The 15,141-nt window shown below is 44.3% G+C and overlaps 1 long non-coding RNA gene across 1 annotated transcript in view; it reads left to right on the forward strand.

Annotated features, from left to right (window-relative positions):
• The first annotated feature begins 770 nt into the window (after positions 1–770).
• The window catches only part of LOC104687930, a 93,186-nt gene continuing 78,815 nt past the window's right edge, over positions 771–15,141 (forward strand). Inside the window, exons 1-2 of the long non-coding RNA XR_005602687.1 lie at positions 771–1,043; positions 2,329–2,369. This is a non-coding gene — a long non-coding RNA (uncharacterized LOC104687930). The remainder of the gene's footprint in view (positions 1,044–2,328; positions 2,370–15,141) is intronic.

Genomic DNA, 15,141 nt, shown 5'->3' on the forward strand with positions numbered 1-15,141 from the left:
GAGAGAATCAAAAATTCTTGAAGGATTATTTGGCCTCACAGAACAGATGGAATTCTAGCTATTTTAGGAGTAGATATTTCCAGATTATTCTTTTAGGTACCCCTTCACTGAATTATTAGGCATGCCTGACAGTCTGCTGCATAGAATACCTTGAAGAATTAGGGAAATTTTATCTCTTCTCAAACACCAGGGAAATGAGACATATGGAGACTAAAATCCACATCCTCAAAGGAATGTAGATTTGTAATTTGCGCTGGAAAGTGGTGGAGATAGCAGGATTTCCTCAGGGTTATGGTTAAGCTGATTGACTTTTCTGGTATATGGGCATGTAATTGATTATCTTGGAGGCTCTGGTACTAAGCATTTTCCTTAGATGAGGTCTGTAGGGGAGGACAGAAATGAGTCTGTGTCTCCTGAGCTAGTCTTCCCTCAGTTGCTTCCCTGAGTCACTGCTGCTGCCTGTGATGGTGTTTCTTACCCTTGCCTCTCAATCAGCTGATCTGAGCTCTGTGGGAGTCAGGTGGGCTCCGATTTTTGGTAAAGTTATTACAGGCATCGTCTTTCAGACTCAAAACACAAGACCCTTCTCTTATTCTTCCTGTTATTGCCCTGTTTTCAGCTGTGCAGTCTGGAGTGCCTGGACTGGCCTTGGCTCTCCTTGCCTAACCTCTCACAAACAGCCACGAATTTTTGAAAAGGGCCTTGGTTTGCTCTGCCAGCACTCTTTAATTTTGCCTTTCCTCCTTGCAAGCCACACTGAAGCAGTGCTTTGCTATTCTCCGGGAGGAAAATTAAAAAAAATAAAGTAGGTCATGGTGTCATGTAAGGCAGCCGAGCGCTAACATGGAGCCAGGCGAGCGGAGCGAAAAAAACCCCTGTGGGATCGGAGATGATGAATGACCAGCTGTGCGGGATAAACAGGGATGAAGGGATGGATGGGGAGCGCAGGAGCCGAGCGCGGCAGGTGGAGGCGCCGGCGGCCGCTCCGCTCCCGGGGCTGGGGGCTCCGGCTCCGCTGGACCACGCGCCCCCTCCCGGCACAGGTGAGTCTCGTCCCTTCCTCTGGAGCAGCTTTCCTTGCTCTTCCAAGCAATGGCGGTGTTTGGTTTTATCATGGCTTTTTTTTCTTTTTTTTCTTTTTTTCTTCCCCTCGCACCGGAGTTCAGTCCAAATAGCCCTCGCAGAAAGCATGGGACAGGCATGGAAAATCACTGTTAGCAGACCAAAAATATCTTTGCAAATAATTTTGTTTTAATTTTTTATCCTCTTTATAGATTTGAGTCCCCTTGTTTATGTCAGGTTTTTTTTTTTTTTTTTCAGAATTAATTTCGAAAGAAGGAGGTGGTTTTATGCCTTCTAGCTCTCTTGATTCTCACCCAGCATTACTTACTGGGCCTGGAATGGATCTCTTTGGAATGTGGACGTGGGCCTGACCTTATCTCTGAGGCAGGATTCCACCCTAGTGTTTAAAGGGAGAAATTCAGGTCTGGCTTATCCCTGTAAGCATCCCTTAACTTGGGATACTGGTTACAATTTGGTGTGGATAATGATCTCTGCTACATGCCTAATTTAGAATTTCAACCTATTAAAAAAAAAAAACCCAAACAAAACAACCAAAAACCAAAACCAAGGGTGACAATCAAACTCAAAAGACAAAAACGTTTTAGAGCAGTGCCAGGTGAGAGAGTGTGGGGTGTTAATCTTCTTGCTGTAGTTCTGGAGACACAGGGATTGATTTTGACTTTCACCAGCCTGTTTATACCATTGCTATTGTCACTCAAGACAAATTCACTTTGAATTTGTCCTGGGTAAACATGTGTTGCAGGGCTCCCAGTCCTCCAAAACATATGCAGCAAGGACAACTTACTTTTTCCCCAGGTCTCAACCCCCAACCTCAGAACTGGGGTGGGGCCCCACTGGGAGGAAGTGATCCTGGATTAAGAGGCTCAAAGTGTCAAACCTTAGAAGTGAGGGTTCTTTCAGACTTTGGAGGGCTTCATTTTTTTATAGCACTGTTCAGAGAAACCAAAAGTTGTCTCTGTAGGGCTGGAATTTAAATCCTGTTCATTGCTCCCATCTGATTATAAATGCCTCTTCAGCAAGTTGAGGCCAACCTTCCCTTGTACCCAGTGTTTGGGGATGTAGCATGTTCAACAAGCTGAAATATTCTTGTGGTTTTTTTCTCCACTCTTTCCCTGTATCCAGCAAGGGTGGTGGAACAGAGCTGGGCAGTCTCCTGGTGCTCTCAACATTTGCTGCCTGAGCTGCACAGAAACTGGTGCTGAAGTCCTGTGTCTGAATGATTCTTGAAATCTTCATCTTTTCCAGTTCTTCAGCCAATTTACTTCTGCAAATGCTTGGAAATACTGGTGAGTGGTGGAAGCAAGCAGTTTCTAGTCTAACCAAGGATTTCTCCTGCTGCTGGCTCTGTAGAAGAGATTTTAAGGTCAGTTTTAAAATAGTTCTGCCTAGAAAGAGCTGGTTCGGGGGGATGGCACTAACTAATATGCACAGGCCAGAGATCTGCAGACAGTTGCTCCTGTAGACAAGCCTGTATCTGGTGTTTGAGCTGAACCGTGGTGTGCAGAAAGCTCTTCTGTCCAGAGTGAGTGTCTCAGCAGTGCCAAGGGCCAATTACCTGCTCCCTGTCCAAAGCAAGTGTCCTGTTTACTGTTTGAACTGGCTGACTCACATTCCAGCTTTAGTCTGTGCTTCTAAAAGACGTTGGTTCCAAGGTTCTTTCAATACTATGCAGACATCAACAAGCCTTCTTGGTGCCCCTAGAAGGCTGCTTGGTGAGGAGGATTTCCCTTGCTTAAGAAAGGGGGCTACAAGAAGTGAGGGTGGGGTTGGCTGCCCATGTCTGTCCCTGTGCTGGTGTTCCTGGCTCCTGCTGCCATGCTTGAAGCATGTGACAACTCTGTGCCTCCCCTCACAAAGGCACTGCTTGTCCTGCAGTTACCAGCCTGTTTTATGAGCGGAAACTGAATCAGCACATGGTGTTCACCAATGTAGGCTACTGTTGCTTCTCCTACCCACTAGGTGTGAGCTTGGAAAACAGTTCGAAACACAAGCATAAAATGGGCTTTGTTGAGATGTGTTAGCTCACCTGGAAGTCTCCAGAACCTGTGTGCGTATTTTTGGAAGCAGAATATCCCAACTTTACAACTTGCAGTATTTGGAAGCACAGCACAATTATGTGGCTGTTCCAGCCCCTGTGAGACTGGGAGATGAAAATAATGGTGTTTGGGGTAGTGAGTGGGGCGGAGGGACCATTTTGGAAACAGCAGTAGATTAAATGGCATCAAAGCATTGGTGGTGTTCATTTCCTTCCCCAGAGGTCTTTAGGTCTGCTATTAGGCTCTCCCTAATTATTTCTAAGGCAATAAATCCAATCAGAATACTGAAAGAGGTTCACCCAGACCAAGAATTGTGTTTTAATGCTCCTCCTAGTACATTCAATTATTAATCACGTGTAGAAGATTGGCTGGTGCCACCTTTTCTTTCTCATTTTGTGTCTGTTGTGATCAGCAGGTATCCTGATAACCAGAGCTTCAGCATTTCAGAGGACTTTGTGCCAAATAGTGTCTCTTTACTCATTTCTTTCTTTCTTTCCTTACTCTTTAAATATTAGGAACTGTAATAAAGCCTGCTGTCAACCTTTGGCTTGGATTCGAAATACTGACCCACATCCAAATTTTGCAATTGGTTCCATTTGTTACAATGGATGGAACTAATTCTCTGGATCCAAGTACAATTAGATTAATCTAGATCATAATTCTGGGCACTGAGCTCAAAAAATAAGTTCATTTCCCTTTATCTACTCCTTCCATTGACTAATAATAGTCCACTACAAGCCTTTCCTCTTTAAAAATCTATTATGAGCCTCCTCAAAGGCCAGTGAAGCCTATAAAGAGAGAGCATGACAACCTGGGAGGAAACAGCTTGTCTTCACATGCTTGCAGGATCGAAGCAGTGGAAATATGTACTTTGGGGGACTTCCAAATAATCATCTTTCTTTTAGTTTTGCCTTATGTCCTGGCCTCCATGTTTTAACCCACATTGGGTTGTTTATCTGTTTTGACTTTCCCTGTTGTGAGCTGCCCAGCAATGGTTTTGTGCACTTTTCCACCAGACAGCAGCTGAACAATTGCTTTGTGGTGAAGTGATGCAGGTCCTGTGTGTTACCTTGTCATTGTTGGGGATGCTCTGGGTCTAACATTTCCAGGCTGATATGGAAAGATCAAAAAGCTGTTTACTCTCTGTCATCATTCTGGGTTTGGTGCTCTCCCTTCTGAGAGACAGCTCCTCTGTCAACATCCCCAGCACAAACTACACATCCATGGTGCTGTCTCTGGAGCATAGAAGACAGCTTAATTCTGTTTCAGTAGCATAATTTCATTTCAGGATCAAGTCCAGTAGTAGCTCAGAGCTTTTAGGTTAGTTACTGTCCTGCTAAAATAAAAAGCTGAGTTCATAAGTGACCTTATGGTGAGACTGATTTTTTTTTTTTTTTTTTTTTTTTTTTTTTTTTTTTTTTTTTTTTTTTTTTTTTTTTTTTTCAGGGGACTGATTCATGAAATAGGCCCAGAGGAAACAGGCCAGGAACACATGCTATTCATAATAATGCCTCCAGAGAATAGCTCATTTCTTTTTCTCTTCCAATGGTATTGTCAGGCTTGTGTACTTCAAAACAGATCTGGCACCAACAGTACAGATAAGTTAATGAAAGTCTGCAGGGGGTTTGGGGCTTTTTAAATTTTTTCTTTTAAACTAAAGGTAGTCATAAGTTCTAATGAAACTCTATTTTACATTTGGATTCTTTTTTACATCCCTTACTTGTAGTTCTTAAGATCTTTGCCAGCTTGTTCCACATCTTGAAGAACAGAGGATATCTTGAGCTGCTGTGTAGCAGCAGGAGAATGCACAAATCTTAAATTTCTGAAGAACCATGAGCTAGTTACTCATGCAGTGTCAGGAGAGTCATCTGTAATTCTTTTACTCTACAGAGTCCTGGGGAAACAGCTGGAGCATTGTGTACAATTTGCTGAGCACATTTCAGGGAAGATGTGGACATGGGGAGATGCCAAAGGAGAACAGGGAGAACAATTGTAGATCTTGAAAGCATAACCTCAGAACAAGGAGGGGGGGAAAAGCTGACTTAACTGTGATTAAAATAAAGTAAAAAAAAGAGCTTTCAAAATATGTAGAAAAACTCATGCAGAGAGGGGGAGAAAGACACTGTTCTCCAAAGCAATGGAGACAGGTTGGGAAATAATGCACTTAAATTGTAACAAGGAAGAATCAGGTTGGATGCTTAGGAAACTTTCCCAGTAGTAGAGACACTGATGCAGTAGTTTGAAATATTTGGGAATGTCATGGGGTTCCTGTCACTAGAGGTTTTTAAGGTGAGGTTAGCCAAACATATCTTGTGCTCACTTACCAGAAGTGACCAATATTTGCTTAGGATGCTTTCTAATAACTGTCTAATCCATAATTCAAGCTTTTTGAATTGTGGGAAACTTAGCCACACTTATCTTTGCAAACCTTAGGACTTAGAACAGAGAAAAAGCTTTGTTTTAAGCTAAACTGCCTCCTCCATTTACTTCAGCAGATCTTGGATTGTGTTTGCAGATACCACAGAGAATAAACCAGGCAAAGATACCCAGGAGTTGAGGCCTGAGACCTCAGCTGAGATGGATGCTTTGAAATCATGTAAGAGGAAGCAGAATTACTTGGCCAAAATGTAATTCTCATGATATTTAGCCCACATTAGCCCCAGAGGGAAATGTCAGCTGGTTTTCCCAAAACTGATGCTTATTAGACCATGAAATATTTTTCCCTCTGGGACATACTTAGAAGTGAATTGGACAAAGTGCTGGAAAATGTAGGGTCCTGTATGGTTTGGAGACAAGAAGTTCCATTCAGTTGGGGCATCTGAACTGGGTTGAGTTTCCTATTTTTTCACTGTTTTATTGTGTCTTTGCATTGCTTTTGTTTTGAGATCTACAGTTGGGAAGAGCAGAAAGTGCTGAGATATTCTGAGTGGAGGGTCTGAAGTGGTGTAGGATCTAATCCTACTCCTGCTTTCAGGTATGCTGTGTCTGCAATTTGGCAGCAGTGATGCTAAAGCAAAATAGACTTGGGCACATAAATTCCTGTATTTGGTAGTTAAAGTTTATTACAAAACTGTGGACGAGCAGTTAGTCTCAGGCACTCTGACAAAGTGCTGATATCTCAGCTGATTCCCTGCTGTTTTGCTTTTAGAAGGCAACATGACATCTGTAACAGCTAAATGGGGGTTATTTCCATCACTCACCTGTAGGAGAGGCAGCAGTGGAATGAGCGTAGTGCCTTTGCTTGCGTGTTGGCCTAACGTAGGTCTCAAACCTCTTCTTTGGTCCAGAAGGTAGCAATGCCTGTTCTTTTGCATTACCTATGGAAATACCTCTTCAGGAACTTACCCAGAGCCCTGCTCTAAGTGTATTTTTTCCAAGTGGCACGCAGTCTGCTATGATCTGGCTTTGTTTTTAACGCTTTTCAGAGAGCAGCTTAAATTTTTGTTTGTTTTGCTTCGTTCCTTATTATTCTGATGCAGAATACTCCACTCTGAAGCACACAGGATTGAATATCATCATGGCTAACCAAGCAATGCTACTTACCATGCTCTTAGTGGTCCTTTCCTGATAGCAGCTGAGGGGCAGAGCTGTAGGCTTGCTGTGACTTCTGAGTGTGCACCTAAACATACTTGAACTCTGAAGAGTTTTAAGCAAAGGTCTTGATACACATGTCAAAAAAGATTGTTGTAATCTTCCAAATACTCCTGAATCAGTCATGTACAATTAGAGGTCAGAATTTAGGCTGATGTTAGGGGTTTTTTTCGTAGGGCTGGGAATAAAATGGAAATGGATCTGAAGGAACTCTAAGATGCGGAGAAATGATCTAACCTGGTTTATTCTGGTGTTCCCTTTTGGGAAAGGCAAAGTCATGGAACCCACCAGAGCACCTTTGCTGTTGTTCTCTAGGTTTGTAGATCTGTACTCCTGAGTATTTTTTTTTTTTTTTTTTGCCTGATTTGGCTATCTTGTTTTTATTCTAGCTTCTCTCAGCTTCATTAGAGTCTTGTTTGTGTCTAATCAGTCTGTACTGTCCTTCAGCTTCTGGCTGTCTTTCTTATAAATCTGTGTAATGCACAGATAGAAGCTGTTCCAGGAGGTTTTCTAGCTCAGCATGATGCCATACCAATATTCACATCTGAACGTGTGACCTTGTTAGTTCAGGATATGCAAGGTAGGTATTTTTCATCTGTCCAATGCACTGCTTATTATTAATGAGATGTGCTGTATAAAACAGTGCCATTAAATTTCTCCCAGCTGGAAGCCTTATTTTGATGTTAACCTACTCATTATAGGATTTGAGGAGAACTTGAGCCATGGCCTAGAATACAAGTCTGGTAGCAAATGATTCTGTAGGTGGGCATTAATGCTGCATGACTCCCTATAGCCGTTGTATCAACAGCTTGTGAGCAAAATCCTAAATTTGTGTAGTAAGTACAAGGATCCTTCTTTGTGTTATGGTTTTTTTTCTTGTGGGACTTGCTGGAAGCCAAATGAAGTCTGCTGTTTCCAAAACCATCAGGGAGAAATTAATGAATCAACACAGTAAATAACTCTCTGCTTATTTCCTGAAACAAAGAGCACCTGTAACATCCAAGGGGTAGCTGCCTGGCAGGAGGCTGGTGGCACTTTTGGGTGTATAGGAATGTTGGGACTGGGTAGAGAGCTAGGAACAAGTGGATACACAGAACCAAGTGTGTGGTTTGGGCTATGAGACCTTTTTGTCAGATGTTGGTGCCTCTTCAATGCCTCTTTCTGTTCCTTGATAATAAAGCCCATGTTTGTGTGGGATCTGACCTCAGGGGAGGTTAAGGCTTCTCCTAATGAGGAAAGCCAAGTCACACTCCTTTCAATCCTGTTTGCTGTTGCTTGCAAGGCTGTTTCTATTTGTGTTGTCCTTTGGGTGTGATGCCTGCAAGGAGGGAATTGCCTTAAGCTGGGTTTGTTTGGTGAGAGAAGGAAGGCCTGTTTGTCAGGTATGTTCTTTTCTGAACTTCAGATTTTGCCAAATTAGACCCAGCCTTCAGGCTAAAGACACAGGTGTGAAGTGAGGTGAGCTATAAAAAGGAAAACACCCCAAGACACATGGAGTGGACTGGTGAATGGGGGAGAGGAGGAGGTTTGCTTCTGGTTCTGGGTTGTGTGGAAGGCAATGAGAGTCTGGACCTGTGTTTCAGCAACCCAGGGTGGCCTGAAGCTGTGTGTGCCTATTGACAGTGCTGCAGCAGGAACCTGGAGAGCAGGGTCTCTCATGTAGGAGCCCTCTGGCTATGCCTGGGGTGGGAGAGGCTGCTTTTCTCCTTGTCTTTAAGGATTTAGTCTGCCTACAGCAGAACAAATAATGTGGGAGCTGCCCCATACCAGCCCCTCCTCTCTGAGCAGGCTGAGAGACTACAGCTTTCTTGTTAAACAGGTTTAAGGTCACCCTTGAAATAAATCTCACGATTGAACTGTAGCCTTTGCATGTGTAAGATATTGCTTCTCTGCAGTATCTCAAGGAGCACCCATGGACAGAGGCATCTTCAGTGTTGATATTGCACAGACTGGTGTAAAAGAAGTGCTCTTCCTTCTTGGAGACTTTAGAGGTAACAGGGATGGATCTGTGTCAACTTCATGTTTGAGTGGATTTGAGAGGAGCATTATCTAAATGCCAGTTTCTCTTCTGGAGAAGTGGAAGTTGCTTAAGCAGCTGATGACTCAGCTTCTCTGTCTGTAGGATGCAGATGAGAAATGTTGGCTTTCCAGATAATGAATGAGATTTTCCCATTTGGGATGTGCTTTGCAAAATGTAGGGTGTTAAAAATGGTGGTATGAAGGTCAGTGAGCAAACTCCTATTCAGCCTTTGACCCACCATAAGATGGCATAGCCATGTAATAATGTTCAGTCTGATGGCACAGAAGAAGATAGTAGAGGTTTCTGCTCATGTGTTTTTGAACAGCAAAAAGGATGAACACAGCACCCCTTCTTCCACAGAAGTTTTTAATATACAGTGATGCAAAGAGAAGCTCTGGGAAATAAGGAAATACAGATAAGATGCTCACAAATCTTGTGATGCCTTGGGATTCACTGTAGTATGACACAGACTTTAAAAAGTTTGGGTGGTGGGAGCTGAACTACAGATTGGGGAAGTGGCTTTTAGTTTCTAGTGGGACATGGATTCCCTGCAGCAAGGTCTTTGCTCCACTCTCATGTAATAATGACTTTCCCTTTGAAGACTTGCATTTAAATGGCAATCTTCAACAAATGCTGAAGCAGAAACAGCTCTCTGAACAGAAGTTTTGGGTGAGATGCCAGAGGAATGAGCAGAGTTAATTCCAGTGAGTCCCTTCCCAACACTGTGGCATGCAGTTGGGCTCAGTGGTGAATTCTCACCACAAATCAAGAAATAATTTGCAAGATGCCCTACAGAGCTGTTCCCTGAGTGACCTTGCTGTGCTAGGTCACTGCTACCCACTGATGCCAAACCATGAGTGCGGTTTAGTGGATGGGAGAGGGGGGTAATGTGGAAAAGGGATGTTTGCCCATTGGACCACTCTTGGTCATGGAACACTGCTGTCAGGCGATTGCCAAGGTGACATGGGAAAGTATTTTATTGATCATTTAAGCAGATGAATTATTGCTGTGTCCTCCCAAAACGGTGTTTCATTTTTGCAGTTTTTTCCTGAATAAAGCTGTCCTTGTTTCCTACCAGGCTCTGCACTGGCATATGGAGGAACAGTGCTTGGCTAATGTTGCCAGAGATGCAGCTATCCCAGAAGAGAGGGCAGGTATGCAGCGATGGTGGTCATGGTGCTCTGTATTTGTAAGAGGGAAATTGTGTGAATCCATATGCTATGGATGCTGGTGTCTCCTGACAAAGGTCTTATAAAACCTAGCACTCATCTTGAAGGCAAGAATTTATTCTGCTTGGTCTGCCAGCTGTACTGGCTGCCTCCAATGTTGTGTGTTTTCCCTTGTAAATATTTTCAGTGGGCTATTTTCCCAGGACCATTTTGCTTACCTTCTTCTCCATCCTCCCTGTCTGCAGAGTAATTTTTTTTTTTCAGACCAAGAGAAGGGGAGAGGATGTTGTTTGTAGCAATCAGTGTTATAAGCATGCCCTGTATGGTTATTTTGGAAGATTAACAGTTCTTGCTGTCACTCTGAGTAGTCACTGGAGTGACTTAGCTCCCCAGAAGTGTTCCTGGTTTGTTCCCAGGAATACGACAGTCTTGTCTCTCACCCAGCTTCTCTGCTCACTTGAGGAGAAAGGAAATAGAAGTTGGAGCAAGGATTCACTATGATTGACTCCTTGCTTCCTCACCCTAGCTCAACATAGAGCTGCCTGGAGGCTGCTCTGCTTTAACACTGCTGGCAAAATTACACTCCTGCCACTCTTCATCCTTGCCGTGGCTTGCCCTCCCTGGTAGGGTAATGCTGGGAATCCCCTGCTACGTGTGCAGCTGTGGGGGTGACACAAGCATAGCTTTGTGTTCAATGTGCCATTTAGAAGCTGTTTTCTCGTTGCTGATGATCAGAGCAACATCTGTCTCCTTGTTTACAAGGGTACAATTGTAAGATGATCAGAAAAGCTGTGTTTGAGGCTGCTACTTACTCTAAATACTGAAATGGATTCCTGCACTAGCAGGAAGAATCTCATGATATATGGATAGACCTTCTAATCTGTTCTGCATTAGCAAGTCATGGAGGCAGTCCAAGCAGCAATAATGAAAACGTGTCTGATGGAAGGCTGTCAGGATCCTTTTAGCTACATCTTGGTGATTGAAGTTGGGCTGAGTGCTGTCCTGCTTAGCTCTTGGGCATAGAGGTTTGACCTGGGTGGGGACTGCAGATCCCTGTGTGTACCATTAGCAGCCCTGCCTGGGATAGTTGACAGGCATGCTGGGCTGGGCTGTTCCAGTGCTGCCTCCTTCAGTGCGGTGAAGACCTTAAATGTGGTATCTTCGTCCAAGATCCCAAATGTTGTCCCTAGTACTGAGGAGAGAGCCACTAGCTTTGGACTTTGAGCACATACTCAGACTTGCTGAAGTAAGTGCCTGCAGGGCAGCTGTGCCTGAGAATTGACTCGTTCATGTGTGGGCACCTGGGTTTGGTGTGTCTCTGCGTGAGGCTGCTTTCCTGTCACCTGCCTGTGTCTGGGCACAATCCATGATTTCTGCAGATCTTTCTCAAAGTGGCACCTACTATTTCCCACTTCTCGTGGGAATCCTTACCCTGCCTCTGATTGCCTGGTTTCTATCCTGTTTTTTTCATCTCCATAGCTCTATGATCTTTCCCTTGTACAGAGGGATAAAAGTTACAGTGGTGAGCTTCCTTGAGGAGCAGAGGCTGGATGAAGGGGCAAAATTTTCAGGCCTCTGGTCTCTTAATGTGCCTGGACAGAGTTCAATTGTGTGACATCTGTGGGATGTTTGGGCCCACATGGCTGCTTTTGTGCTCTTAGAGTTATGTGACTTCCCCTATTTTCAGCATTATTTTCTGCACCCTTCCTATTGTTTTTGTTTCATCTGTACTTTATGGTGTGTGAGAACACTGCCCAGCTCTTCAAGAGCTCTACCCCACACCCAGCAGTTAAAAAAGAGGCATTTGAGACTGGCGATGTCCCCAGGACTGGAGCAGTCAATGCATGGCTGTCCAGTCTTCACCTGAGGAAGCAGGTAAGAGTGTCTGGGTAACCTCGTGATAACTACAGAACAAATGATCTGTAAACAAAAAAAGAGCTGGAGCCTTTTCCTGCACAAAGACAACTTGTGACAATAATGGGAGGAGTCAGCAAGCAGAGGTGGCTTGTCCAGATGTTTTACTGTCTTTTAATGTATATGTGCTTAGGGTGTTGATTGCAAAAAAAACCTGGGTTTTTTTGTCAGTAGAGTAACTTGTATGTCTGTGTCAGATGTTCAGGAAGTATTGTGTGAGTGGGAGTGTGGAATCTCCTGATCTCTTTTAACTCTTTGACATTACTTAAATTCCCTGAGTTCTCAGCAAAGATTAATTGAATGCTTTTAGACATTCAGTGGAAGCTCATGATGCAGTGACCTTACTGATTGCCACTGACAAGAGCAGGAAGAATTGTACTTTTGAGCTTTTACAGACACAGTTTTCATTGTCGTGTTGGAAACAGATCTTGTCCCATGGGGAAGGAACATGTTCATGTGCAGAAGGAGGTGCTATTATTTTCAGCACTTTTGGAGGTTTGACTAGCAAATAGATACTTGGAAAAAACTAGAAAATTAGCTGTCAGTTGAGAGAAGATGAAGAAACAGAGTTGTTGGTGTCTTTAAATGCATTTGTTTCCAGTGCAAAGGCTGTGCTGTGGTTTGAAGTGTCTTCTCTGTGGCCTGATTTCCTCAAGAGGAGGAAGTACTGGCTAAAGAGAAGGTGAGGTGTTTGGATTAGATGTTAGGCTGGAGCTCCAGAGACTTTAGCTGTATTTTTGGGTAGGCTATCAATGACACGTGACTACAGGCAAGCCACAAAACATGTCTATCACCTTGTCTTTATCTTATTTACTTGAATCTTAAGCTCTTTTGAGCGGAGTCCGTCACTGCTGACTATTTGCAGAATGTAGTGCTGTGAATCTGCTTTCTGAGCCAAACCTTTGGATGCTGCTGTTCTACAAGCAGTAGCTCAAGCTCATCTGTTTCAAATGTGTCATTAGCCTGCAGAAATCCATAACCTCTGCTGGAGCTTCCTTTGCACCCAGCTGCATGTTTGGAAGGCCTGTGCCCCTAGACAGCAGCAGAGGAGCTTAGAGGCAGCATCCCATTTCTGTTTAAGTATTTGTGCACTTTTTTTACTGCTATTGCCAGTGCTGGCTGCCCTTTGACAGCATCATAAGCAAAGCAGCCGTTGCTCATCTAGGTAATGTGTTGTGTCCTTACAAAGTCATTGGCACAGGTTTCCCTGGCACTTACCTCAGTGCCAGATACCTCTGTCACCTCGATGGATTGCAGTAATGCTCTCCACAGTGCTGATCCTCTCCTGAGGCTGACTCCTCTGGGGTACGTCCTTATCGGTCTTTATGGCTTGTCCCCAGAGTCTTCTGACGTCACCATCACTTACACTACATTGCTTTAGAGTGTTCCTCCTGCCTTACCTTGTTCTGCCAATCAGTCTCTGGCTGCCGTGCCTGTCCAGGCTGTAAGCCTTTGGAGAAAGGGCTTAGCTGTGTCACTCCTGCTACACTCAGTCACAGCTTGTCTCTTGGTGGGGAGTAGCCCCTGAACTTTCACTCACAGAACAGCTTTGATTATAATAGGCAGGCCAAATTATAGGGCAGCCAAGGTCTCCAGTGTGGCCTCTAAGCACAACAGTAATATACATAATAATTTGGGTAGCTGCATGTGTTCTAAGACCTCATAATAACCAGAGATGGAGGAGGTCATATTTTATCTTCTCCCTGAGCATATATTTTGATAGGTGCAATGGGCATGTTTGCAGTGTGCTTGTCCTATTAAAAGTGTTTCTATTATGAGATTTTCTATTTGGAAAAGCGATTACAGATGCAATCCCATATAACACTAGTTTACACTCTCCTGATCCCACTGTAGATATCCTGGTATGGGCTCAGGAGTGCTAAAACTTGTCTCCACATATTTTTGCTTTCCTTGGTAAGAACAACATTATACCTGGTGATCTGATGTTGGACCCTGTGCAGTACAAATCCAGCATTAGCCTACTGGCTATTGCATTTACCAACACTGTTTCTGGAGTAACACAGAGTCTGGCAGAATCCAAACTTTCAGCAGCCCAGCACTGAGTGTGCAACCACTGCTGGATCCTTGAAGTAGCCTCAAAGACATGATAACACTGGGAAAAATACCAACCATGTCATAGAATGAGAGCTAGTCTCAGGGTAATCACTTCTACGTCAGTCTGTGGGTGGTCATAAAGGATCAAGAAGTTACGCTGACCGAGAAAATAAAATCTATTTTGTGTGTGCTAAGGAAGTTGCTGCCTCAGACTGGGACATCAAAGTTCAGTTTTGTCAGTCTGGGTGAGTTCAAGAGGAGGCCCACAAGCCCTCTCTGTTCCCTGGGTAAGGCCATGACAGGTGTGTTGTGCTCATGCCTACCAGACCCTTGCTAAAACTACCTGCTCTTGACCTTTTGTTCTTTGCTTTCGCTTCTTCCATTCTAGACCTGCCTGAAGCACATCCAAGGTGCTGAATGTCCAGGCACGTGTCCAGTCACATTCACTTTTGACTGGAATTGTGATCCAGAGTGGTGTTTACTTGTGAGGGATGAAGCTGGACAGCCTCTGTGATTACTCCCGAGAGTTGAATTTAGGTGTGCAGGCTCTGATAGCACAAGCTGGAAGCTGGCCAAGGATGCTAAGGCGAACTGCTTTTGGGTGAAATGGTATAATATCACTAATAACCAGAGAGACCAGACTTTGTTTCCCTTAAACTGTTATCATCATGGGGATTTGTATGCTGTTCTTAGGTTTGCAAGGAGAGGGAGAGCACCGTTTTATTAAGCAAAGGCTCTGGGGGAGTAAAAAGGAGGCACTTTTCTCAAAACCTTGACATGATGTAGCTCACTTGTCCTCCAGCTCTCTCATGCCAGCAATACAGGTGTTCCCTGCTGGCATTCCCCCTTCCATCCGTGTCCGTCGATCCTACTAAGGCTCGTTTCAGCCCTGTAACTGCGCTTTACTCGCCGCTTCACTCCGAGTTCGCTCTCGGCCGTGCTCTGCTCCCGCCCGGAGCTGTGTGCCCGGAGCCTTCAGCACTGGGAGAGCTCCAGCGGGACATCGCCTGGCGGTGCTGGGGAGAAGCAGCCGATGGCATCCGGCTGGTGGGGGATGGTTACTAATTAGTTTGCATAAAACGCATTTTAAATAATTCAGTTCAGATCAGTGTTTATGCTCTGCCCGTCTCCATGCTGACTCTCCAACTCAGGCTGCAGTGATGGTTTTGCTTGACCTCTGTGACTGGATGCCTCCTCCCCAGCTGTACGCTGAACAAGCAGGACCTGTGCCCAATCCAAGCCTGGGCAAGTTTCCTGCTATTTTGCTCAAAGA

Source organism: Corvus cornix, chromosome 9, assembly GCF_000738735.6.
Source record: "Corvus cornix cornix isolate S_Up_H32 chromosome 9, ASM73873v5, whole genome shotgun sequence".
Classification (NCBI taxonomy): domain Eukaryota; kingdom Metazoa; phylum Chordata; class Aves; order Passeriformes; family Corvidae; genus Corvus; species Corvus cornix.